This window comes from Neolamprologus multifasciatus, chromosome 16 (assembly GCF_963576455.1).
Source record: "Neolamprologus multifasciatus chromosome 16, fNeoMul1.2, whole genome shotgun sequence".
NCBI lineage: Eukaryota > Metazoa > Chordata > Actinopteri > Cichliformes > Cichlidae > Neolamprologus > Neolamprologus multifasciatus.
This window is the reverse complement of record NC_140454.1, coordinates 9,405,142-9,429,787: the sequence shown is the minus strand read 5'-3', so window position 1 is coordinate 9,429,787 and position 24,646 is coordinate 9,405,142. Positions and strand designations below refer to the sequence as shown.

The window sequence follows — 24,646 nt, the reverse complement described above, 5'->3', positions numbered from 1 at the left end:
AAGCTTCTTGTGACCACTGATCCAAAGCATGTTCACTCACTCACACACACAGCGAGCTAAAAAATGAAAAACGCTCGACACAGTCTGTGCTGCTACATTGTGCCTGCTGTGGCTCAGCGCTCTGGAAGATGACTGAGCTTGTACAGGAGCTATGTCTGAAATGTCTTTCTAATCAGTTTATCTGCAAAGATGTACAATGAATTTGCAATTTCTCTGTTTTTCTAACAATATTCATGGTGCAAAGCAGATAAAGCAAGGTTCTTTTTTTAAATTCATCGTTCTGTCTTCACAAATCAAAGACTGTGTATTGGATAAATATGGAAAAACGAGATTTTAACATAAGGAAGGAGGCGTTTTAACCTAAATCTCTGTTAGCCCAAAGTAGTCCTATGCTCTAAAACTTGCATCTTTAACATCTGCTCTTAAATTTGTGCACAAATCGACACGCCCAGTTCTATAAGCTCTCATGACGTAGCTCTTCCCAGACTATAGTGTTGCCTCTGATTAAAATTGTTGCCTGTGTTATCTCCAAATCCATAGTCACGTAAAAATAAATATGTACGTGTTGCTTTCAGTTCAGTTACATTTATTTATTTATTTTGTGATGTGATTTCAATTAGCAAACAAAAACAAATATTGCATTACATTTAGTTTAAAATCTGAACGCCATGCTTCAAAAAAAAGGGCTATGGATCCGTAACCAAATGCATACGACATGCATGCGACATGTGTGCACCGATTTCATATGATACCCTAAGAGGTCTCACAAGGATATGCATGTCAGGGTTTTTGGGTTTTTTTTTGGTTTTGGTTCTGTTGGCTTGTATTACCAATTTTATTCCCTTGTCTTTCAATCTCCATTTGTCCTTCCTCCATCACGCTCACTCACAATCTGCAGCCGAGATTTTCTTGCTTGAATAAATTACACATGCAGGTGTTATCTTTTGAGAGGAATATGCGCGAGAAATGAACTCGCAGAAAAAGTACCATGGACACACAGTAATTCATCTTTGTTAATTGACATATGACTCCAGTGTGTGAGTGTGAGTGTGTTTGTGTTTGTGTGTAAACCATGCAAAAGTATAAGACAGGAAAGGTGGACTAATAAGGAAAGTGAGAAAAATGTTTGAAGACATATGCGTGGAGGTGAATAACTGGCAAGGTAGCAACACATAAAAACCAGTATATACGAACACACAAACAACAATGGGGGGAGGAGAGTGACATTCTAGTTAAGCCTGCCTTCATGGATCACTCTCACTTCTCGCATAAAGAGGGATGACTCTATTGGGTGCCCGAGAAGAAGAGCAAGGTGAAAAACGAAGGACGGGCTGCTGCTGTTTTAGGGGGGGGGGGGAGTGGAGAAGTTTGAAGAGAGCAGCACAGTGAGTGGAGAGGGTTCGTGGAGCATGAGAGGGAGGGAGAGAGAGTGAGAGTGACAGTGAGAGAGAGCGAGAAAGCGAGAGAGAGAGAGGGGAAGGGGGAGAAAGACAAGAAGAGAGGCTCAGTGAGACAGACAGATGGAGGAGAAGCATGTAGCAGCAGAGAGGAGGAGGAGGAGGAGGAGAAACAAAGCGTGTTGACTGAGGAAGTGTGCGTGCCATGCGGACCATGTGCTCAGGTAGGTCCTGTCTATACCTACTACTTCCAACGGAGGTCCTCCATTCTCACGTTTCTCACAAAAAACTCTTTTTTTCCCTCTCTGCTTCTGTCTCTTTCTACAAAAATCAGTAATGACACAAGGTAGGATGGCTTTCTTCTTGCTATTCAGAGGCACAGGGCTCAAAAGAATTTTGTGTGTTTTCACTTCTTTTTCTGCCTTTATGAATCCCATGCAGTGCCGCTTTTCTTCTTCTTTTTTTTTTTTTAATGTGATGATGCCATTGTCAGTGCAAGTTTTTCCTTTGGTTCAGTGTTGCATGCTGTGATTTGCAAAAAGAATTGCTCGTGTTGGACTGATACCACTGATGCAGTGCAAATTGGGAGATTTTATTCAGATCTGGCTGTATCATAGTGTGTGTGTGCGAGTGCATGTGTGTGTGTGTGTGTGTGTGTGTGTGTGTGTGTGTGTGTGTGTGTGTGTGTGTGTGTGTGTGTGTGTGTGTGTCCATGTGTGTGAGCAGTGTGATGGTCTACAATACTGGTAGGATATTGGCAGGAGTGAGGAATGTGTGAGACTTCTCCCCAGATCTCTTTGTTCCTTCTCTTTCTCTCTCATTTTCTTTCTCCTTTTTTCCCTCTGGGGTTGCACACACACACACACACACACACACAAAACACACTCTCACACAAACCAACTCTTGCAGAAAACCAGTTGAAACTTCCCACCGGCAGGAGAGAAATGCCTGGAATGTGATTATCACGTATTTGTGTTTATTTTATCACTGCGGGTCGCTTGCAAAGCAAAAGAGGAAACCAGATCAGGCGCATGCCCAGCACTGTGTGTGTGCGTGCGTGTGTTTATGTGTGTAAAATACATGCGTGTGCTCAGTGGTGGTGATGGTGGTAGGTGGGTGGGTGTAGAGGGGATAGAGTGGGAGGGTAAAGAGTGAGCTATTTGGCAGTGCACGTGAGTGTGTGGGTGGTGTGTGGGTGTCAGGGTGAGTGGGTGCAGAGCTCTCTTTGAGTGAGAGCACATGTGACTCGAAGTGTGTGTGGGTGTTGAGTGTGTGTGTGTAGAAAGATGAAAAGTGGTGCGTGCGCGGGCGCGTGTGTGTGCAAAAGGTGAGGTGATTGTGTGTTTCCGAGTCACCTTCGCAGAAAGAGGTGGAGGAAAGAAAAGGGGAAAGAAAAAAAAAACTTTCCTTTCTTTATGTTGTATGCTCATTTACACACATGCACACACACACACACACAGTTCAGGCGCCTGTCAAACCCAATGCATTCCAGAGCGCTCGAACACACAGAGTCTGAATGGTGGGATGAATGCGGGGAAATTCAGCTGAAACGTGAGGACAAAAGCCAGGGGGACATTTAAGAGGGTTTAACTCGGCAGAACCCTGGGAATCAGGGAGGAAACACACACACACGCACGCACACACTGTAAGCATGCACACTTACATTATTGCATGCCTATGCACACTGAAATGTGAATAACTGAGCTCTAAAATGTGTATACATCCTGACACACACACACACATACACATATGTACAGCTGCGGCTCCAACAAACTGTTAGAGTCTGGAACTGAGGGGAATTCCCAGGGAGGAGACGGTGAAAACACACCTCTGCCTTCATATACACAATGAACCTGGGAGCCAAAATACCAGTGCTGAAACACACTGGTGGAGGTACTGGAGCTGCGGCATGCCAGTCACTTCAATGGTAACGCTGTATTGAATTCTTTTAAAAAACCGCCGATAGCTCAAAGGGAATTCTGTGAGTGACAAATTCTTCAAGTATGACAAAGCAACACCGCTTCTTTGAAGGCTTCATGTGTAAAACATCAACCCGGGACTAAACTGTTGAATGGGCTCATAAAACACCAATTGGCCGAGTCTTGAGAATGGATTAGCGTTATAGCAATCGAGATAAGGCATTTTAACTCTGACGTGCCACTTTGTGAAGGACAATTGCGACGGAAAGAATGCAGAGATTTCCGCCAAAATGCCAACACTTTATGACATTTCCAACAATTATATCAATTAGAAGTTTTAGGGGTGTTTTTTTTTTTGCAGTTTCTTGAGTCTCCAGAGACAGTGCGGTTTCAACTTGTTCTGTTGACATCACGAAGTAAAGATTATCAAAGTCTGCGACACATAAACATGCCTTGCGAAAGTGTTTATCTGCGACTTCAAAGTCGGCTCGGTATCTCCCAAGTTGAGATTTCATCAGGTGTTTGCTGTTCAGGTTTAGGCAGACAGAAAAAAGGGGACTGGAGTTCAATGAACAGTACTCTGATGTACTGGTGCACTATAGACGTTATATGACGTGTGTCGGGGAGGAGGAAAGGGAAGGGCGAGGTGACGGGGTCGCATTTGTACAGAACTGGAATCAATATTGCTCACTCCGAGTCAGATCAGTATACACGCAGAATCGAAAGCCCGGGTCCTCTTGCTGAGAAACAAGAAGGGGGAAAGTGTGGGATTATCCCCAGTCGCTGCAGTCTTTGCACAACCTGCAATAGCAGTTTGAGGTCACTGCAAAATGCACCTTTATTTAACTGTTTACCATTAATTTACTGAATCTGTTCTGTGAGCAAAACCAAATTCAAATTCCTCAGATTTCATGCTTATCTAGCCTAACTGTGACTGCCAAACATTCCCTAGTAAATCGGATTGTGAAATGATCAAATTTAAAAGCGTCAAGTCAATTTTTACCCGCCTTCTTAGTTTGCTAAATAATCGTTTCAGTCAGTTAATCACAAGTCTTAACAGTGCAGAGCTCATCAAAAGCTCCGTCAGGTATGAAAAAGCTGCCTCTTTGCCTCCGTCAATCGGTGAAATCCAAGATGAAGTCCTCCTCAGCCGTGTGAGGTGACCTGCCAAGCGCCATAGGGTTAAATTAATTTGGTCACACGGCTTACAGAAAGCCTGCAAACACAGAAATATTTCTGGGAAGTTTACATTGAAGAAATACCCATCCCAAATACCAGAAACTGAGGTCATAACTGCACTCATAACCAGATAAGAGAAAGAGTGGGCACAGTAATTTATTCAGGGAATTTTCACAATATGAACCCCTCGTCATCATACCGGCGGTGATATTGTCATTGTGGTTCAGAGACCTCATAGCTCCTCAAAAACCATGCGCCGGTGGACTGAAGAGAAACAAGCAGCAAAAACATTTGTTAATTTCCCAGATCGCTGTCACAAAAAAAACAAAACAAAACAAAAGAAATCACTCTCACTCTCAAAGTGAGAGTGATGAGACAGCCTGCAAGAGCAAAACGGGGGGAGGGAGCAGGTGAGCAAGAACACATCATATCACATATTTCATAGGAAATTTATACAAATGCAGACGCATACATTAAACAGTGCAGGTACAATCCCACTGCAGGTGTATTTCCCCAGTGAAAGATACAGAGAGACAGCTCTCAGTCAACTTGTTATCTCTGAAATGTTTTCACGCTCTGACTGAGCGCTTGTGGGGAGCTGAGCTGCTAAATGAAACAGTCGCAGAACTGCAGAACTGTAAGAATCCTTCAGCTCATTGGTAAAACTGTTAAATGTGACTACTTGCTGTTCAGCCTGTCTTTTTTTTTTTTTTTTTCCTTTGGAGTAGTTAAGAGTTTTAAAAATTGAACAGGAGAGAGTTGATATTTAAAGGTTTTTTCTTTTTAAAAAGATGATGCTAAGCTGTGACATTTCTTCAAGTCATCATTAAATGTCTGTGCAGAGCTATTCGGACCTGGCACAATAACACAGGGGTTCCCACAAAAACATTAGCATTGCATGTATGCTTGTGCAGAGGAGTGAAATCTGTTTTAAGTGAAATTCACCTTGTGCGCTCAGCTTGCAAAGGACCTTTTTCTCCCTAGATGACCTCCCACCTGACTCTGGAAATCCACTGCACACAGCAGGAGGAAAAATGTACTATCTACTCCTAAAGGAAATGTTTAGACCTCCTAATTTATTACTGGAAAGCTGAGGTTTGTTTAGCATATTTTGCAGCATCTCGTCTCCTGATTTAGTTGCAGGGAAAACCGGAGGAATGTCCTCATCGCTTTGGAGCTTTTGATTTTTAAAAGAAATTCTTTACTATCTGCAGCTGAGTGGCGTTACTGTTTGTTGGAGTTTGAAATTAGGTGCTGAAATCACATAGAAATGTAGAAATTTTCTCTGCCTTCCCCTCTTCGTTTTTCACTTCTGTTCTCTGTGTGCAGGTGTTTTTCTCTCTCTTAGGTGTGTCACTGACAGTGGCATCACTATCCTGATATTAGTCTCCGCGGTCGAGCAGGGGACAGTCCCCGGAGCTCAAGGGGAGGGCGACGGGAGGAGGGGGGGATTTCTCGCGGGCTGAGGTCGATGCGGGGACCGAGCTGTGGCCGACTGATGTGACTGATTGTTGTTTTTTTTTAGGGGGGTAGCCAGCCTCCAGTTCGAGGCAACAAGAACCAGTCAGTGGCATTTCCGAGCGATCCGCTGTAAAGGCCAGCAGGCAGGCGGGCAGGCACACAGATAAAACAGAGAGAGAAAGAGAGAGAGAGAAGGGACTCTCACGTCAGATGAGTAATAGAGCGGTGTATTACCACGGCACAAAATGCGAGAGACGTGATAAATCGATCCTCCTCCTTTCCTGCCGCATATATCTGCGGTTGTCTCCGCTTGTTCCACCAGCACTTTTTCTTTCTTTCTTTCTTTTTATTGCGCTCAGCCCTCGGTGATGTGTTGTTTCAGCTTCTGCTTCTCGCGTGCTCTCGTACGCGCAACGGATAGATCCCGGAGCGCTGCGCTCGAGGAAGGTGTTTGCAAACTGGGCTCTTTTTTTTTTCTTCTTCTTTTTTAGCTTCAGCTGATCTGCAACACAGACGAATACACACAGGTACCGCAGTTTGATGATAAGAATTTACAATTTCAGTTATCATTATTGTTATTATTGTTATTATTATTATTAGTTGTAGTAGTAGTAGTATTAATATTAGTATTATTATTATCAGTGCCAAAAAACAGTAGTGAATAAGAAAGTGAAGAGGGCTATTTTATTCATAGACTTAAATATTTAAAAATGTGTGCTTTGACTTTGTCAGTGTGGTGTAGAAGTTCTATTAGGGCTGGCACTGTTTACATGCGGCGAGACTTGAACATGGCATTGCAACAGTGTGTGGTCTTCTCTGGCAAGGCCTCTTGTGCGAGCGCTATTACTTCACGCCCGCGTTTACGTGTTTGTGCGCGCGCGTGTGAGAGAGGGAGAAAGAAAAGAAAAGAGGAGGGGGGCGTGAGTTGAGGGCTGGAGGAAATTCTTGTGTGTTGGAATGCGTTTACCCCGGGGGAGACCCGTGACTTCGGGATAGACGAGGGGCGCAGAGAGAGAGAGAGAGAGCGAGAGATGCATGTTGCGTGAGGAGAGAGAATGAGCGGTCTATTGTGAGTGCACTGGCTTTCTAAGAAATCTCTGAACGGTGTGTTTGATGTGTTTGTTAATGCGAATATCACAGTAATCGGGCGTGAAGGGACTTGAGTTTTTTAAAAGTGAATTAGATTGTCTGTTCGAATTATTCACATTTTTCTCTTTGATTTTATTGTTCTTTCTTTAGAGGACTATAATTGAAACCATGCTCCATTAGTTTTAGAAAGAGTGTTGCTGTATCCAACAGGGGGCACTTGTGACACGTGCAGTTGGATCTCTGTGGTTATTAATGTATTAACTCTGGCCGTTAATGTCAATTCCAAATTTTGTATTTTCTTTAAAAGCTTAATATTGTTTTGCACGTTTAGTGTCGTTTTTCTTTTTCCAGACTTGATAATAAGCACATTAAACAGAATTTCAGAGGAGTTTGCAGAATTAGAAGCTTTTTAAAAACAAACAAACAAACTTTTGATCAAAACTTGCTCCTCAGTCTACTCGGAGTCCATCAGATTTATGACTTCGTGGGAGCTTTGCAGTAGTCTAAGTGATTTTCATTTTGCCATGAGGAGCGCAGTCATGCGCAACAGGTTGTCCCTGCCTCCTGATCCTCCATCAGCTGTATCTGTCGTTTAGTCAGTACAGAAAGTAGAGAACCAAAGTGCATAGACTGCCTCTGCAACCCTGCTCATATCAAACATAACATGCCACAAATGTGACTTCACCCTTAAGGGACAATAAGCATTAGTGACAGTATTGGAGGAGACTGAGCTTTATCTGATTATACACAGTCGGAGTGTATAATCTGAAAGCTGATAGCATATGCCATGTACTGTACTTGAAACTTTGACAGAAGTTGGTGCATCGATTTACTTTTTTAATGGACAGACTGAGGTTAGGATCCCGGTTGGTATTGGACACAAATCAGTGTTTCTGGAACAGTGCTGGGGACTAGAGGGAGATGGACTGCTAAAAGCTCGCCCACACACAAATGTGAGATATTCTAATGAGCAATCTGGCCCTTTCTGAATATTATTCACAGTACAAGCATCCTACGATGTGTGACATTGTGCGAGTCTATCAATTTCGTGCAAATATCTTCTTTTTTTTCCCTTCCTCAAAAATTTTCTGTTTGATAAAGGTGTCAGTGATAAGAATATTTGAAAAGGCTCCGTATGATGTGAGTGACATGCTCCTCTGCCACCCGTTTTTCACAGCTCGAGCTCTTCACGATGCACATCTGTGGAAAAGGCGGCTGCAATCCATGGCTCCTGTCCTGCTGGTAAGAATCACACATTTTCTGTGATTTTTCACTGATGCAGAAATAGCTTGAATTCATTTCTCAGATGGAAAAGTCGAACCTGAGCGGCAGCAAACCAGGTTCCATTTGAAGTTTTTGTTAATGCACCTTGCACTGCACGCATCGTTGTGAGCTTTAGAACAAAATGTTGCATCAGTCTTTTCTCTTGAAATCTTAACTTTCCCAATCCATCTACTATATCTGAGGAGACCTCATCACTCTCACAATCCAAATCCTCCCCTGTAGCTGCAATTTATAAATAACTACAACCTACTGAGCTCAGCTGTGTTAAAAGCTCTTTACGTACAGTAGGCAACAGTAGATGTCAACATTTTTTTTTAAATGTAGTGCATTTGATATAAAACTGGCAAAAGATTCAAACACACACATGCAGCATGCACGGCCCACACACTCCCACGTGTTTCCCCTGCCTTTGCTCTCTTCTGATGTGAGGCACATGACATCATTAAAGAAGTGATCGAAAAATCACTGTAGGTACTGCATGTGGGTTTTGTGTGTGTGCATGTTTTTGTTTCTGTGTGGGTGATGGGGAATGAAAGCCAAAGCTCCAGAGCCGTGGGCCCATGGTGGCTGTGTGTGTGTGTGTGTTTGTGTGCGTGTGTGCCCAGCCGGAGGCTCTGGTCCTGGGCTGCACTGCCTCCCACGCTGGGGTACGGCTGGGGCTGAGTGGGAGGGAAGAGTGGGAGGTAAGAGTGGGCTGGGGCTGTGAGTCAGCCTGCTGCTGAGCCCCTAGACAAGAGAGCGCTGAGGGAAGAAGCACACGGGCAAGAGTCCTCTCCCTGCCAGCGTTTTGAAGAAACTGTTAAGTTTATTACGAGGAGTCTACAAGTCCCGGGAGAAGTAACTGCTGGGATTACACATAGGACAGAAGGCAGTGGTGGGAGAAGGCTCTGAAGGTATTGAGAAGATGGAGTAAATTACAATTTCAGTGGGGCTGACGGCTCCTCAAAACATGGTCAGGAGCTACAGGAGAAGGCAGGGGACACATGTTGCATGCATCTTTGTTGGTTCTTTATTTTACTGATGTGAATTTCTAATGTTAAACTTAGATCAAAGAGTGGCTCTGCAGACCACTTCTGTATTTTTAGACCTTTTAGACCTTCGTGTATTTCCACAGAACAGCTCTGAATACCACAGTCTCAGCCTGCTTATGCATTTTCTTGCACTTCTGAGACAGATGGCGGTATCAGGCCCAGCCCCATCTGCTGGAACCACTTGCTCTTTCTCACTCTGTCTGCTGAGAAAACAAAGCTCCATGCTGCATGTCCATTTAATCTTCTGTGAATGACACACTCCCATTCCACACTATGCTTATGCATAGTGTGGAATGACACACTCCCATTCCACACTATGCATATGCATAGTCCATTAGTCAGAAGCAACAGGGAGCGTTTGTCTCCGGTGCTTTTTGCCAGGTTAATAAACTTTCTAGTGTGAAGCTCACAGGAGTGTAGCCTGCATTGCAGATCACACGTTATTTACTCACTGCAGGATCATTCATGAATGCTCTCCGTTCATCCTGCAAGTAGAGCTGCTGTTTAAAGGAAAATGCGAGGTTTGATGTGTAAATCTTCTTTACGTGTACAGGAGCATGATTAGCCTGTAAATACTGTGGTAAAAAAAAATAGCTTAGACGAAATTCTTCATGCTTTTTTAGGGGTTAAGTAGCCTAATACAGGTAGCTGAAAACTGCAGTCATCCTCAATATCTCTAAGAATGAGAATAAATATTGTATCTGATGGAATAAATTCTTGTATAGGGTGGGAAATATTTCTAGATGTAGAGTAGTGTTTGGTATTCATGCTTCATCAGATACATTTTTTTTTTTTAAGTTTTAAAATCATGCTTTTATGTCAATGAACTAATGACTCACCTTTAAGGGGACTTGTTAGTTGTCTCTGAATTTTTCATTTTCTGTCATCTTTTTCCCTTCACCTTAAAACCCAGTCACAGCAGATGGCTGAGTGTCCCTCAGCCTAGCTGCATCTCACCCTGTCAAAAGGCAGTTCTTCTGCCCCACTGTTGCCAAATGCTTGCACATAGGGGATATTGTAGAGTCTTTACGGTACAGTGTGAAACACCTTGAGATGACTGTTGTTTTGCTATAAAAACAAAACTGAAATGAATAAAAAGAAATAGGTTTGTCATCCTACTATTCTGTAAACTGTCTTTCTAAATGTGAAACTTGCATCTCAATATTATGTTTATTAAGAAAAGCTGTAGCAAGTGTCATTGCTAGCTTCACATACCGACATACGTACTTGACATCAGTAAGTGATAAGATTAAAATCAAATTAACTCTCCTTCTCCACCTTAATCAGGAAACACACCTGAAATTGTTGTAGTTCCATTTTAGGAGATTTCATGACACCACTCTCAGGGCCACAATGTCCCAGTGAACTCAGCAGCGGTGTTTCTGGGCTGGGCCGGTTGTTCTGATAATAGAAGGTGGTTCTCCAGGAAGCCAAGAGGGAGTCCACCAGTCTGGGGTGTAGGACCAGTAAGTGGGCCAGCTATGGGATCAGCCCAGGGGTGTGGAGCAGCAGTCGATGAGGCGGTGGGAAGTGCTGGAGGGATGTGGACGGGTGAAAAAGGAAGGCAGGCGAGGAATGGGAGGGAAGGACACGGAAGTGAGAGCAGGAAACGCTGGTAGGAGCAGTGGGAGTGGGAGGTGGAATGTTTCACAAGAGCTTTATCTGCACTGTAGCGTCAAGATGTGGGCATCCGCTGTTGGTGTCACTGTTCAGACAGCCACCCGCCAAGCGAGGGAGCTCATGTGTGACATAGTCTTCCTCTGACACGCACACATGCGCACATTCTCCACAGTGTGACCCCTCACCGCCTTGGCAGAGCTCACTGCTCTTATATCCTGGGAGTGGGCCAGCCTGCAGCACCATCCCAGCCTTTGTATAGCCCACGCTGTGCAGTTGTGGAATAGAGAGAGAAAGTCTTGCAGTGTAAGTGAGGGAGTCAGTGCTATGCATTAGTGGGTTCTGTTAAAGGGACCACAATACTGGCGGGCATACATTCATGCATATGTAAGTAATGCATTTCTGCACTAATCAGATCATGCTGGCACGTTATGCATTTTACTACAAGAGCATGAAAACTGCAGTCAGTGCAACTGTTATTACTGCATTCAATCAAAGCAGAAATACTCAGCCTTCATTAATCAGAGGGCACGATTGTTTGTTTTCATATGAATTGACCTATTAACCACAATAATTTATACAAGAATAGGGACAAGCCTATAAGACAGGTAAATATTATTTAATTCTGTGCAATGGGCACAACTAAATTTTAGCTCGATGTACTTCCAAATGTTGTATTTGAAAGAGTGTGTATAATATAATAATATAAAAATAAAAATAAGCAAAAATTATGTTTTTAATACTATGTTGCTAACACTATCGTTATGGCAGCTATTACTTTATATAGCTCAACCTAATAGTTATTCATTGTGTCACAATAGAAGCATGCGTGTATGATGCAATTACAGAGGCTTGCAGTAGTAATGGAAATTTCAAGTATTGTCAAAATGTTTCACCTGAGCTCAGAGGTGCTCGTGTGACACTAGAGCTGCTGTGAGATCCCTGCATGTCACTAACGCCCAGGGTTATCACAGGGTAATAAGTGCGCACGCACACACACACACAGACAGACAGACACATGCACACTTACACAAACAGACACGCGCGTCACTGCAGGGCAGTGGAGAGCAATGCAGAACAAGCACCGTGATGAGAGATAAGATGTAGAGTCATGCCTCTCCAACGTGACCGTGACATCACAGTTGTATCTGCGCCGTCTCCCCATGCTAGAAACTGACAGGCCTAATATAGTCAGTGTCAGTGCAGAACACACACACAGCTACACTAGGCTGGTGGGGGAGGGAGTCTGATTGCCATATTTCCATCTCCTGTCCTTGGTTGGTTGCAATCGTGCGTTTCTTCAGAGGTGTGTCTTTGTGTGCCGGGTTAGTGAATGAGATGACGTCACTGTTACGTCTGTTCTTGTCTATCAATGGCTGGGAGTTTCTGTCTTGGCACAGACAGGTGCATCTGTGACATAGTGTTTAAGTGTGTGTGTGTGTGTGTCTGTGTGTGTGAGAGAGAGTTTGTGCTTTTATAATTCAAACTTTCTCTGGCTATGTGGAATGTCACTTGAGAAAGAACTTTCAGTGCTCACAAGAATTTGGGGCATTGGAGACATTCTCTAAATGTTCTGACACGTCTGTGGAAATATCTAGCTGCACGTTCTATTTGTCTCGCTGACCTTTTCCCTACTTCTCTGAAACACAGTTTCTAGCTGTTTTGTTTGGGGTTTTTTGTTTTTATTTGCTGCTCACTTTTTCTTTTTAAGCGTTTTTTTTTTTTTTTTTTTTTTTTAATGGACAGCCAATCTGTTTATTGACTTCAACCCAGCTGAAAGAAAATCTTCCACAAGTGAACTTTTTTTTTAACTGTCATGTCTTAAAACTACTCTGAGCAGCACCGTGGAAACTTACTGTAGGTCTTCTCACTGCTGGTCTTTGTGTCTCCCCCACCCAACCTCTATCACTGCTATCTCTCTGACCCTGTTTACTTGGGTAGGATGAATAAAACGCCACCGACGCTAAGACAAGGTGGATAAGAAAGTATTTAAAACCATTGAAAACACAAACACACAGTTTGATTTTCTTGAACTAGGCAAAATTCTGTATGTTGCTTGTGCCATTATTCTCTGACTACTCTGTTTCACATCTGACTGCAGAAGAACAGCGTTACTTTTTTCATGTAAACCATTAAGCACCGGTATAGTTACTTGTAAAGACACAGCCCCATTTTACCATTTCAATATTTTCTCTTGCACTCTCTCCACATTCTCGTCTCTCTCCTGCTGTTTGAATTCCTTCGCTCTATCTCTCCAGCTCTTCTTTATCTCTGTCTGACTGTGTGTCACCACTAACTCTGGTCAGCCATTTAACTGCTTCTCAAGTCAACCCAGCAGAATTCCCAGGCTGCTCAGCCGCCTGAGTTCACACCTTTTTGTCCACAGGAATCTTAGGAATCCCCAGTTTCCTTTCCACTGAAATCTCCATTGTGTGTGTGTGTCTGTGTGTGTCTGTGTGTGTGTGTGTGTGTGCGTGTGTGTGGGTGTGTGGGTGTGGGTGTGGGTGGGGGTGCGTGGGGGGGTACGTGTGTGTCTGTAACTACATGAAGGAAAGACCCCCGCCTGTGCCGTGCATGTGTGTTGAAACACATCTCCGCCCTTGTATCCACCCAGAGAAAGCGAGCAGGCGGTGCTCACTTTGTGCCCACAATAGACTGAGTCACATTCTAAAATGGCAAACCTCTTAGTTACTGAGCAACTTTGCTCTTTAGGAGAAACCCTTTAATGTCAAACTGAGACTCACATCATGTGAATTTCATCAGCACACACGCTAATTAATTTGCTGTCTTTCACACGTGAATCAACCGCAAAACAGAACAGTTTTCTTCATATTTTCTGATTAGATCATTTAGAAGACAATATGTTCAGTCTCGTGTTTATCTGACTCCTTTTTGGTTTTGTGTTATTATAAATTGTTTTTAGGATCAATGATTGCAGATTCATCATTTGCTAAAGACAGACCGTTGCACTCTTTTCATTTTAACTATAAATTTAATTATAAATTAAGGGAAAAAAAGAAATCGATGACTCATTGTCGCTGGCTTGCAGAGCATCTGAATAACAAGATCAGGAATAATCTGTCAGATCGCTGCTTTTGGCAGGTAACAGTGCACATCATATCAAATGGTCGACCCGAAATAGCTCCACACAGGAATACACGAGAGAAAATTAACAAAGCTATTTCAAACAGAATGAAACAAAAACAAACCAGGCAAGCGCACAGCATTTAAATCCCCCCGGTGACTCGACCCGCGCACATTCATGCCGCAGTTTGTCGGCAGGTCTGGAGTCATTTAGCCGCTCTCACCCTGAGTCATCCCTGGCTTGAGTGCAGCCTGATGCCGAGGCTCAGCGGCACCCGTTGAACACGGCGAAGCACATACAGATACCCATTCACACACGGAGAGAGCTGTTATTCAGCCTTCACCCACTCACTCTCTCTGCGCGACAAGCAGAGCTATATGTGATGATGTCTTTGATGTTAGCTCATGAGGTCCAAAGACACTGGATGGAAATGTAGTTTGTAAACACTAGAAATATAAATTTAGGCTAAAAACAAAAAATCTTATATGATATTTCTCATGAAGGCTTTACTTATAAGCCCTTTAAAACTTCCTTTTTATTTGACCGAATCTCAGTGTTTTAATGGACATTGTTCTAAAAAAAATATACAACCAAATCTTTTAAACACTAATGCTGACTTGCGTCAACAGTGCCTGGGCAGGTAGCATGAAATTATACAGTGTACATGTGTGTACAAGAGAACGCACCGAAACAACAAGACATACACAAACAATCCCTCATACTAGGTTAAATTGTGTCCCAAACAGGAGAGCCAACTGATGCTGTCGCAGCTCACAGGAAGCTGGGATCCCACTCACGTCATCACTGAGGTGAGAAACTTTCCTAAGCTTCTTTTATAACGTGATAGAGCTTTACCTCCTCAGGACAGTCAGGTCAGGTAATCAGCGGCGTTCTTGTACATACAAAAAAACAATAGGTTGCAAGTTGCCCTGAGATTGCACTTAAGGGCTTTAATGCCAAAATGTGTGTGTATAGGTTAAATATTACTTAACCCTACTTGTTATGTGACTCACAGAGGTTATTTAAATAGTTATGAATGAGGTCTGACAAAGGCATTTATCCGGCTCCATTAAAACGTGTGTGCGTGTTTCTGTACCACAATATGTGTAACGGGAGCGTAGCATGGGTGCAGCATGGCCTTTGGTGAGTCACATGGCCTCCTGTGTGAGTAACAAACCAACTATGTGATTCCTTCAGTTCGAGACTCCCATTCAGCCCACTCTTACCCCATACACACGAGCAGGGAGGAGGAGGATGGAAGCTGAGGGTGGGGCAGGGTGGTGATGGTTCATAGGTGTGGTTGGCAGAAGTTGGGGTAAAATAGCAGGATGTAGGTGAGAAAGCAAGCTCCAAGGAGGGAGGTCGAAACCAAGGGGGGGTTTACTGAGGTCGAGGGCAGCTTCAGGTCAAAAGTTTCAGATCAGGGGGACAAAAGGTGCCAAAGACAACTGTAAATTAATATATCACAGTCTCCCCAGGAACTGTCATCATCCATTCCTGCCCCCTGTTTTCTTTTTCTTTCTTTTTTTAACCTGTGAACTTGGGTACTTTCTTCTTAGTAGCTGTGGTCAACATGTGGTTACTCGCTTGTTTATGAGTCCGTCCGGTTCTGTAAACTCTGGTACTTTCTCTTTGCGGTCTCAATCAGCAGCCCATCTGTTAGTTCCATCTTCAAATGTGGCGCAGTTGAGATACGATGCGCATATATAGCATTTGTTTATGTGGGTGTATGTCCTTATGGGTGTTGTTTTTGTTTGTGTCGCCTTATTTCATATTCATTTCAGGGTGGCTACGGCTCGGGAGGTAGCGCGGGAAGTTCGATCACCTGAATGGCCTCCAGTGTGAAAGTTAGACAGAGAGCACTTTGGCATTGTAAAAAGCGCTTGTATGAATGACTGACTGATACATGTAGTATAAAGTGCTCGAGTAACAAAGCACTATATGAGAAGCAGTCCTTTTTTTCCTTTTTTTTAAAATAGAAGTCTCAACTCTCTAGCGGGGGAGTTTCCTGCTTTTGAAGACCCCACCACACACACACATACACAGAGAGAGAGAGCGAGGGAGAGAGACAGAGAGGCTACCCTTAAGTTTTTTTCCTCCTCCCTCTCCCCCTCCTTCTTCCCTCCTCTCTTTTTTCTGAATGGATGTCCTCTCCCTAACCTCAATTGAGAGCTGTAACAGGACACTGCTTTAGGCTCAGCCCCCTCTAAACGCTATGTATAAGAGAGGGAGAAGCAGCAGTCCTGTGAGTGTGTGTGAGCGAGTATGTCCGACAGTGTCAGTCAAGGGGTTGAGAGAGAGAAGGGGAGGGTGAAGGGTAAGAGAAAAGGAAGGAGGTGAGAGAGACAGAGAGAGAGAGATAGACTGCTGTGAAACATGTGATAGTGCAACTTTGGCGGGGCTTAGAGGGAGTTTAACGGCTGTAGTGTCTCCAGAGCTCTGGGAAAGCACCTTTAGCCCAGAGGGAGCCTCACAAGCTGTCTGTGTGTGTGTGTGTGTCTTTTTGTGCGTATGTGAAAGTGTGTGCTTCTGTTTGTGAGTGAGAGAGCCGGTTTTTCAGTGCTGCTGCTGTCACTTTAAGCCTGTTACTGATTACACTCAGAAGAATGCAACGGGAGGAGGCTAAAAAGACAGGGAAACAGATGAGGAGACATGTAAGGATGAAATCTCTCAGAAGCTGAGCTATGGCGAGCTTTATGTCACTTGCCCTCACGGTCCTGGGCAGTGACGTGGGTGAGACACCGTTACCCAACATTGTCTCTCTCTCCCTCTCTCTCTCTTTCACTCTCTGTTGGACCAAGCAAAGTCAAAGTGAAAGGGAACCCGGAATCCCTCTTTGAAGCAGAGACAGAGCGAGAGGACGCCCAGAAACACTGGGAAAAACTTAAAGAAAAGACACCAGAGAAGAAGAAATTCGAGTGGAGTTTGAGGGAAGGGGTGTGCGTATGTGGGGGGGGGGGGGGTTCCCTCATTCCAAACTCAGCGCTGGGAGGAAACACTACTCTCACCCAGACGGGTAAGTGAAAAAAGAAAGAAAAAAGAAAAGAAAGGGAAAAGATTCCCAGAAAGTAGAGGAGCTGCTGCTGCTGCTGCTGCTGTTGATGGATATCATATGTTACAAGTTAAGGTTGAGAAACTGCTCCCAGATCCTTAATAGGTGGAGAGGAAGAGCAGTCTGTAGGCTGTCGGCAAACTCTCACACAGCCTGAAGTAGTGAAGTTGTGCTCTGATTTTTCTTTCTGTTCAATTTTGTTTTGTTTTGAAGCTGGTGATTGGTCACCTTCAGCTTGTCTCGAAGTGCTCTGAGTTTGAATGGTCACTAGCGTGAGCGTCCCCAGCGCTGCGATCGCGTTACAGAGGAGCTGATTCACTGTCACACAGCCGATTTGTTTGACTCTGCTCTGAGGCTGACTTACAGTCGCGCAGCCAGGATTAGATGGGAAGCACGATGTCTGGTGTATGCTATCATCAGTGCTGCGGTAATATACCAGACATAGTCTGTTGAAGGCAACGCTGATATGAAGTCTTGTGATTAAAATAGGTCTTTGTGGTCAATAGGCCATTTTTAAATACAGAAGCACCACTTCCTCTCTGTTTCAGTCACGCTGTGTGTGTGTGTGCCACCCCCTCTTCAACTGACACAGATAGCACAGTCCTTTTGCTCTGCAGCAGAAGGCATGAATGAACTGAGCGTCTGGGGTGGGGTGTAGGTGGAAACGGTGGGGTTGGTGGTGGAGCGGGAGGTGGGGTGTGGATAAAATATACAGCATGGACAGCGAGCATGTGGCTTCTTTATGAATGGACATGGCAGGCAGCTGACATGATTGGCTGCAAAGGAGTGACGTCTGATGACTGCAGAGCCGGCACTCTGGAGTCATTCTCCCCTACACTGTCGCCGCTGTCCCTCCTGGTTACCACCTCTTAAAGCGATTGCCGCCGCATGTGTGTATATGTATTGGTCTGTGCAAGACACAGAGAGAGTGTTTTAAGGAGTCGTGTGAATCAGTGCTAGTGGTTGTGGGTGACATGTGTTTGCCTAAGCGGGCTTAGTCACAATCTGAACAGAGGGGTGTGTGTCTTAAAGCAGTGGGCTTTTTTTCTTCTTTTCTTCATGTTTTTTTTTTTTTTTAAAGAGTTGTGGCTCTCTGCCCAGCTGTTGTTCTTCAAATTGTCTCCCACTCTCTCTGACTAACATGATGCTCCTTCCAGCTATCATTACTCTTACTTGTCATGTAATAAGAGGGAAAGTTTCCAGCATTAACACGTAATAATGCTCCCTCATGACTCACTTTCGGGGACGAAGGTTTATTTTGTGACCGTCTACACTTTTAGATTTCCGCTTAAAGAATTTCAACAAAAAAGGAAGTCATGCTATTAATCTGTCGATCTCATCAAGATGATGAGATAATGTAAGAGGCCGTTCTCAGGAAACAAACAGGAAAATAATTTATCAGGGTGACCTCTGTGTGTGTGTGTGTGTGTGTGTGTGTGTGTGTGTGTGTGTGTGGACCATAACCACGTTACCATGCCGGTGCCTGCCAACAGCCAACCCTACAGACGGACATGCACACCCTTTGTTTTACTGCGACACAATAATGGCCACTCCTTGAGCTTACTGCAGTTCCTACACTCCTCCTGTCCCCACTTTAGTTTATGGTTTATCGGGGGATGTGATAGGGAGACGGAGAGAAAGAGAGTGAGGAGTGGTGATAAGGAATTGTCACGTTGGTGCGCGAGGATCTGTCGGCACTTATCGGGGCAGCGTTTCCGGCGCGAGTGCGCGATAGAAAAGAGATTGGCGGCGAGATGCATCGCAGGTATCTTGATGAGGAAGATTAAATTCCCAAGTCCAGATTAGCATGGAATCTGCCCTTTTGTCTTATCACCCTGCCTACACGGCGAACCCTGCTCTGTGCTACTTGGCAATAAGCAGCTAACCATCTCAGGCCAACCACCTTTCTGCAGCTTCTATAGGCAAACGTAATGACTTGGTTTTTGGATAATAAGAAAAGGAGAGCACATTTCTTCTTGTCACGTATACAAATCCAGGGCATGTTGTAGCAGTTTCTTATGTTTTATGGTTATTATTATGATTATTTAGACGTTGATTAAGATAATTTTCCAGATGTCAAAGCAACATTGAGATTTGGTTACAAAAAAGGTGAGAAATCTACATCTGCATCATACATTTATTTGCTGACTGTATTACTGGCATGAGTAGACATTTTAGGGGCTATTGGATTACAACCATTAACAACCAAATAAAAGTGGCTTGAAAAAACAGCAAGGTGAGCTCTCCACAAACCTTTCATTTTTTAGTCAAACTGAACCTAATTTCAACCTTGGCAGTGATGCAGCATTATAAAGCCCAGTCAATCTAACTAAACTGAACTATTCAACAGAATGGTTAAACGTTCAATTTTTAAATAGATTTACATCTTTTTAAAAGGCCATGACTGGCTGAGCAGATTTAACCCATAAAAAATGAATATATTGACACGTGTTACTTTTTTCGTTCGATGACATAACTACATTTGACATAATGTAGAGATGCAGAGCTAATACCAATTAGTTTATTTTTATATTACTTTTATTTGGTTATTAATTAGTGGAAATAAAATATATACAAATAAAGGTTTATGGTCAAAGATAAACATGCAGGAATTTTTTTAATACCAAATATTTATTCTTTGTGAGTTTTAAATGGAAGAATTCTGTTTTTAATGTACTGAAAAGGACCTCAAGCAAGCAGGTTAGGTTCATTAGAAAGGTGTCATCCTGACAAACTGCTGTGGAATGGTCACATATCTACATGGTAGTGATAAAAGCAGCTTTTCTGTTTATTCCACCACACTCAATTTGACAACAAAAGGATATAACGGCTACACTTAATGTCATGAACAATGTGCTCGTGACGTTGAGTGGAGGGGGCAAACGTGGACCGCATAATGACAGGTGGCAGATGGCTGGAGGAACTTGGGACTTAAGTCACCTGTGGCAGGCTTTACTTTGAACTGCATTCATAGCGGCTGGCGTCGGGAAGTGAGGCGTTGTGACATACCGTAGTTATTCCAACACTGACAGGAGTTATGTAACTGAAACTGGGTTAAGCGGCGCAAGAACAATCTTAACTATGACTTGACTCATTTCTCCTTTTTCTTTTCCCTACTTTCCTTTTTGCACGACTTGTCTTTGTTTATACATCAACAGCTCACTTACACAAGTCTGTCATTCACAGGCAGATTGTAGCGTTAAGAGCTTAGCTAGATAACTTAGATGTCGCAGGGCTCAAAGCACTGTGTGTGCATGCACAACAGAAAAAGCCCGTTAGAGATTTTGTGTGTTTGCATACGTCTTGTGTGCATTTCTTGTGTGTGTGTGTGTGTGTTCAAGAACGTTCCAACGTGTACTAACCACACACACCTGGCCTGGTTCCTCCTTTGCACATATATGGGCAAAGCTTCCCCTACCTGGGCCTCACTGAATTCCAATAAGTTGCGATGTGAGTGTGCGTGCGTGCGTGCGTGCGTGAGAAAGAGGCTGTAGAGACGGATGCACGTCATGGAAAACCAGGATCAATGGGCAAGGCCCGCAGAGCTGCGTTTTTAAGGTGTTCCTTTTGTTTTCCAAAGGTAATCAGTTAGCACAATGACTCAGCTTGGCTGATTATTCAAAGTGGCTTCAGTAGGACGACGTCAAGAAGGAACTGTGGTCATGTTGCTAGTAGACAAGCTGCATACAACACTCAAGAGAGCAGAATGAAATCCCTGCGTATCAGCAGGATTATTAAAGTAAGAGTGAAACTCTTGATTAAAAGAAGACACACAGTGGGCTCAACAGTTTTCCCAACAACAACATCCAGACTTTCTGATTATTTGCTAAAAATCAAACTTTCCACAACTGACTTATCTACTTTCAGTCTCTTTGGGCTATTTGTCAAGACGTGCGTTAGTATTCAGGGTGGAGGTAGTGAAGGTATCAGTAGCCGGGTTGTGCCGCTTGCAGACAGAGCTTACATTATTACATTATAGCCTCTGCTTTGCCTTATGTTGGCACTAATGAAGCAGATTTATGGCTATGTTTGCCAGGGTTCAGCGCTGGTCCTGTTTAAACCCTGTGACCCGACAAAGCAAAGTACCCTCACACTGATTTTGGACAATGGGACACCTTTCATCCATTCCATTCCTTCTTTATACTTTTTTCCTTTTCCCTTCCTTTCCTTTCGGCTCCCTTCTTTCTGTGCTCCCTGCACATTTGCCAAACCTTCATAAAGCAGCTCGAGGATGTAGTTAGCTTTCCTTGGTCATCTCGCCAGGTCTTTCCCATCAGTCCAGCCCCCTCGAAGAGCTTGCAGACATCCCTCTCTGTAGGCTGGGGGGCTGAGCCTGGGTTTGGGGTACAAGCTGTATATTTGAGGCTGGGGCTCCCTCTGGAGAGGTTCTTTGGCTGTTCAGTCTAAAGGTCTGGATTCAGTGTGTAACTCGACCGACAGCCACCTAGCAGCACTCAAAGGAACCATTTGGGATAGCTTTACAAGTAAAGGCCTGTTTTATCTTTACAATTTATAATAAGGATAGAAAGTGAGAGGGAGGGAAAGGAAAGGGTGGCAGGGAAAGTGACTTTAGCAGCAGGAGAATATTCTGGAACAGGGAATGACTTTGGATGGCGAACAGAGGTAGCAGCAAAGACAGAGCTTCCATAACCTCTGCCGCCGCCGAATATGAGTTACTGGCTTCCTCTCTTTGGTTGGAAGCTCTCACTCCCCCATCATAACCAATTAGACTGTCAGGCTGGGGTATATTGAAATCTGGGGAGCTGAGAACTAATATCTGATTGGCAGCAGGCCTCATGGAACGGCTGCTTAATTGGTGGCAAGCAGTTGGTGAGCACTGCATTTTAGGCTCGTCTCATCTTGTAGTCTAAGCATCTCTTTGTGTGAGTGAAAGCAAAGTGATTGGTGCAATGTTCACTTTGTGAATCCAGCGAAATTGGCGAGGCTGTATGGGAACAAGCTAAGTATGAACGTCTTCATACTCACCAGGTTGTCAGCAGTCTGTTTGGGGCAGAGTTACACTTAAGTTCGAATGATGGATTTTCACCTATTTTGGCATACGCAGATGGAATAATAACAGATGGAGTAGAGGGCTGAAATCCATGTAGGAGACTTTTGAAAAACAAAAACTTAACAAAAACTCATTTCTGAAATCGTGTGCATTTCCTGTGCAACTAAAAGCAACCTAGAACCCTTAATGCTCAATGGTTTGCGGGTGACCTGGTGGACGTTAAAAGATTAAGTGGACTGTTTTTGTTTGTTTTTTTGCTTTTTTGAAATTTTAATCTAAACTCTTGAATTTTAGTCTGTGCAAAAGTTCCTGCAAGAAGACAGTGTCCACCAATTCTCTTCTAGCACTGACAGCTGATAGCCTTCAGTGAGAAAAAGTAAAATATGTGCTTGCGCTTCAAAAGTCCAATTTTCTCTACCATCAATTTTTCTATCCAAATCTTAGTATTCAAAAATAAACTGATACAGTTCCAGGCTGTTTTTGTTGGAAGAGCAACTGTAGATAATAAGCCCAGAGCTGGAACAGTAGGGGACTTTAAAGATGGAGTGCTGGACGTATTGCACACGCACACACGCGCAGAAAGAGCAAGAGAGAGAGAGCGAGGGCGGGAATGCATCCACACCCAGCTCACACATCCTACACACCCACCCACACACACATGCCCACACATACTTGAGCAACAGCACGAGCGCATGCACACTACCAGTGAACCAGTGTCGCTCACTGTAGAACTGCAACTCTCGTGCTTGCACAAAATACACACACATACTTGTACAGTGGTCACCCCCTACTTTGAGGCTAAAGCAGGGTAATGATTCAGTTCCTTTGTGTGTGTGTGTGTGTGTGTGTGTACTACATGGTGTATATGTGAACACATTTGCCACTTTGTGAATGTGTTTCGAGCATGTGTGTGTGTCTGTGTGTGAATGTGGATGTGGTAAAGGCCCAGTCATCTTCAAGGCAGCTAAGACGAAAGCCACATCAACTGCCATATACCACACTCTAGGAATAGAATAGGCCAGCGCAGGCAGGAATGGAATGGCACGCCTGGCCTCGCCCCTCCTCGAACCACCTCACCCATCCCCAGGCCTCCTAGCGCTCTCCCCCTCTTCCTCTAGTCCAAGTCGCCCTTGTCGCTTGGGTTGCTTGCGTTTCCCCACTCTTTCTTGCAGTTTTGTAGCGCTCCGCATCACTGCTCATTTCACTCCTCTCTAGAGGAAGAACTACAGACGCATGCTCGCTTTCCTGGATTTCCTGGCTAGTATTAGGCATCAGATTGTCCAGCTGCTTTTATTTCAGTCCAGCTCCTCAAACGCCGTAGCATCTGAGCATGCACAAGACGTGTGTTTAAAAACCGAGAGCTGGTGTCGCTTCGATGAAAACCCCGGTTAATCTGGCTTATCTGAGATGGTGTTTCACTTCCTCTGTTGTCTCTGTGTGCCTTCACCCTCTGTCCTCCTAAGCATGTCCATATCGCACCAACTCAATGTGTTGCTTTCGATTGAAAAATTGAAAAAGCTGATTGGCTTATGTACATTTGACCTCTCTGCCTAGCGGCAGTGGCAGCATCACCAAAGTGTGGAAAAAAGGGGAAGCGATAACACATAGACCTTATCACTTTGCCTCTTAGCCCAGTGAACTTACTGAGCCTGACCAGTCTGGACCTGTTGACACTGCACTAGCACAACTTTAACACACACCTGTCCTTATTTTATGCTAAACGACATCTTTTGTTATATTTGTTGTTGTTTTTTACATCTTAAAATTAGCATCTGAAGTCTAAAGTATCACTTTCCTTTTTTTTCCAGGTTTGCTGATTTTGCATGGATTGTCCCAGATAAATGGCCACGAGCCATTCCCACAAGAGGTAAGAAATACAGTCAAAAATCTGCATCAAACACTGTCTTCGCCACTGTCCCCTCCTCTCTCAGCTTCTTTGCCACTATTGTCAAAAGAACAGAGCCCTAGGCCACTTCCCCTTCTCCCTACCTCAAATCCCTCAGTGCAGGGAGCCCAAACAGTATTAGCGCTTTAAACCTTAGGCTCACAGGTAAGTTCAGTTGGGGACCTGTCAGAGAAATTTCTCTTATACGGTAAGATGAGACAAATGATATGACATAGTTGGCATGGTGAAAAAAACATGAGGTGCTGAAACAAGGAAAAGTAAGAAGGGGGGAAATGTAAAGACGCATATGACAGAAAGAGCATTTACAGTGACAGAACGCTGGAATGCGAGGAAGGAGGAGGAAAGAGGGGCAGAGCAGAGAGAGGGGGAGAGAGAAGCCAGCACATTTCCCTTAATAAAAGGAAAGTGGAGTCAAGTGACCATCAGCTGGTCAGAGAATGTTTGATCAATATAGTCATGAGGCCTCAGGTATGCAGAGCGATAATAAAGGGAGAAAGATCGGCCCCGCTGTCTCCTTCCAGGTTATCCATCTCCTCCAATCACATGTATCTAGGTTGCAGTTTTATGAAGACTGAGTTAGCGCTCTCTTTATGCGTAGGGCTCAGCGTTGAGTCG

The 24,646-nt window shown here is 44.0% G+C and overlaps 1 long non-coding RNA gene across 5 annotated transcripts in view; it reads left to right on the top strand.

Annotated features, from left to right (window-relative positions):
- Positions 1 to 704: 704 nt before the first annotated feature.
- Positions 705 to 24,646, top strand: part of LOC146500260 (uncharacterized) — a 32,232-nt gene continuing 8,290 nt past the window's right edge. Inside the window, exons 1-5 of one of the 5 annotated variants that reach the window (XR_014869853.1) lie at positions 705 to 1,621; positions 1,732 to 6,483; positions 8,223 to 8,287; positions 14,809 to 14,871; positions 23,934 to 23,992. This is a non-coding gene — a long non-coding RNA (uncharacterized LOC146500260). The other 4 variants (XR_014869855.1, XR_014869854.1, XR_014869852.1 and 1 more) reach the window with 4 other exon arrangements.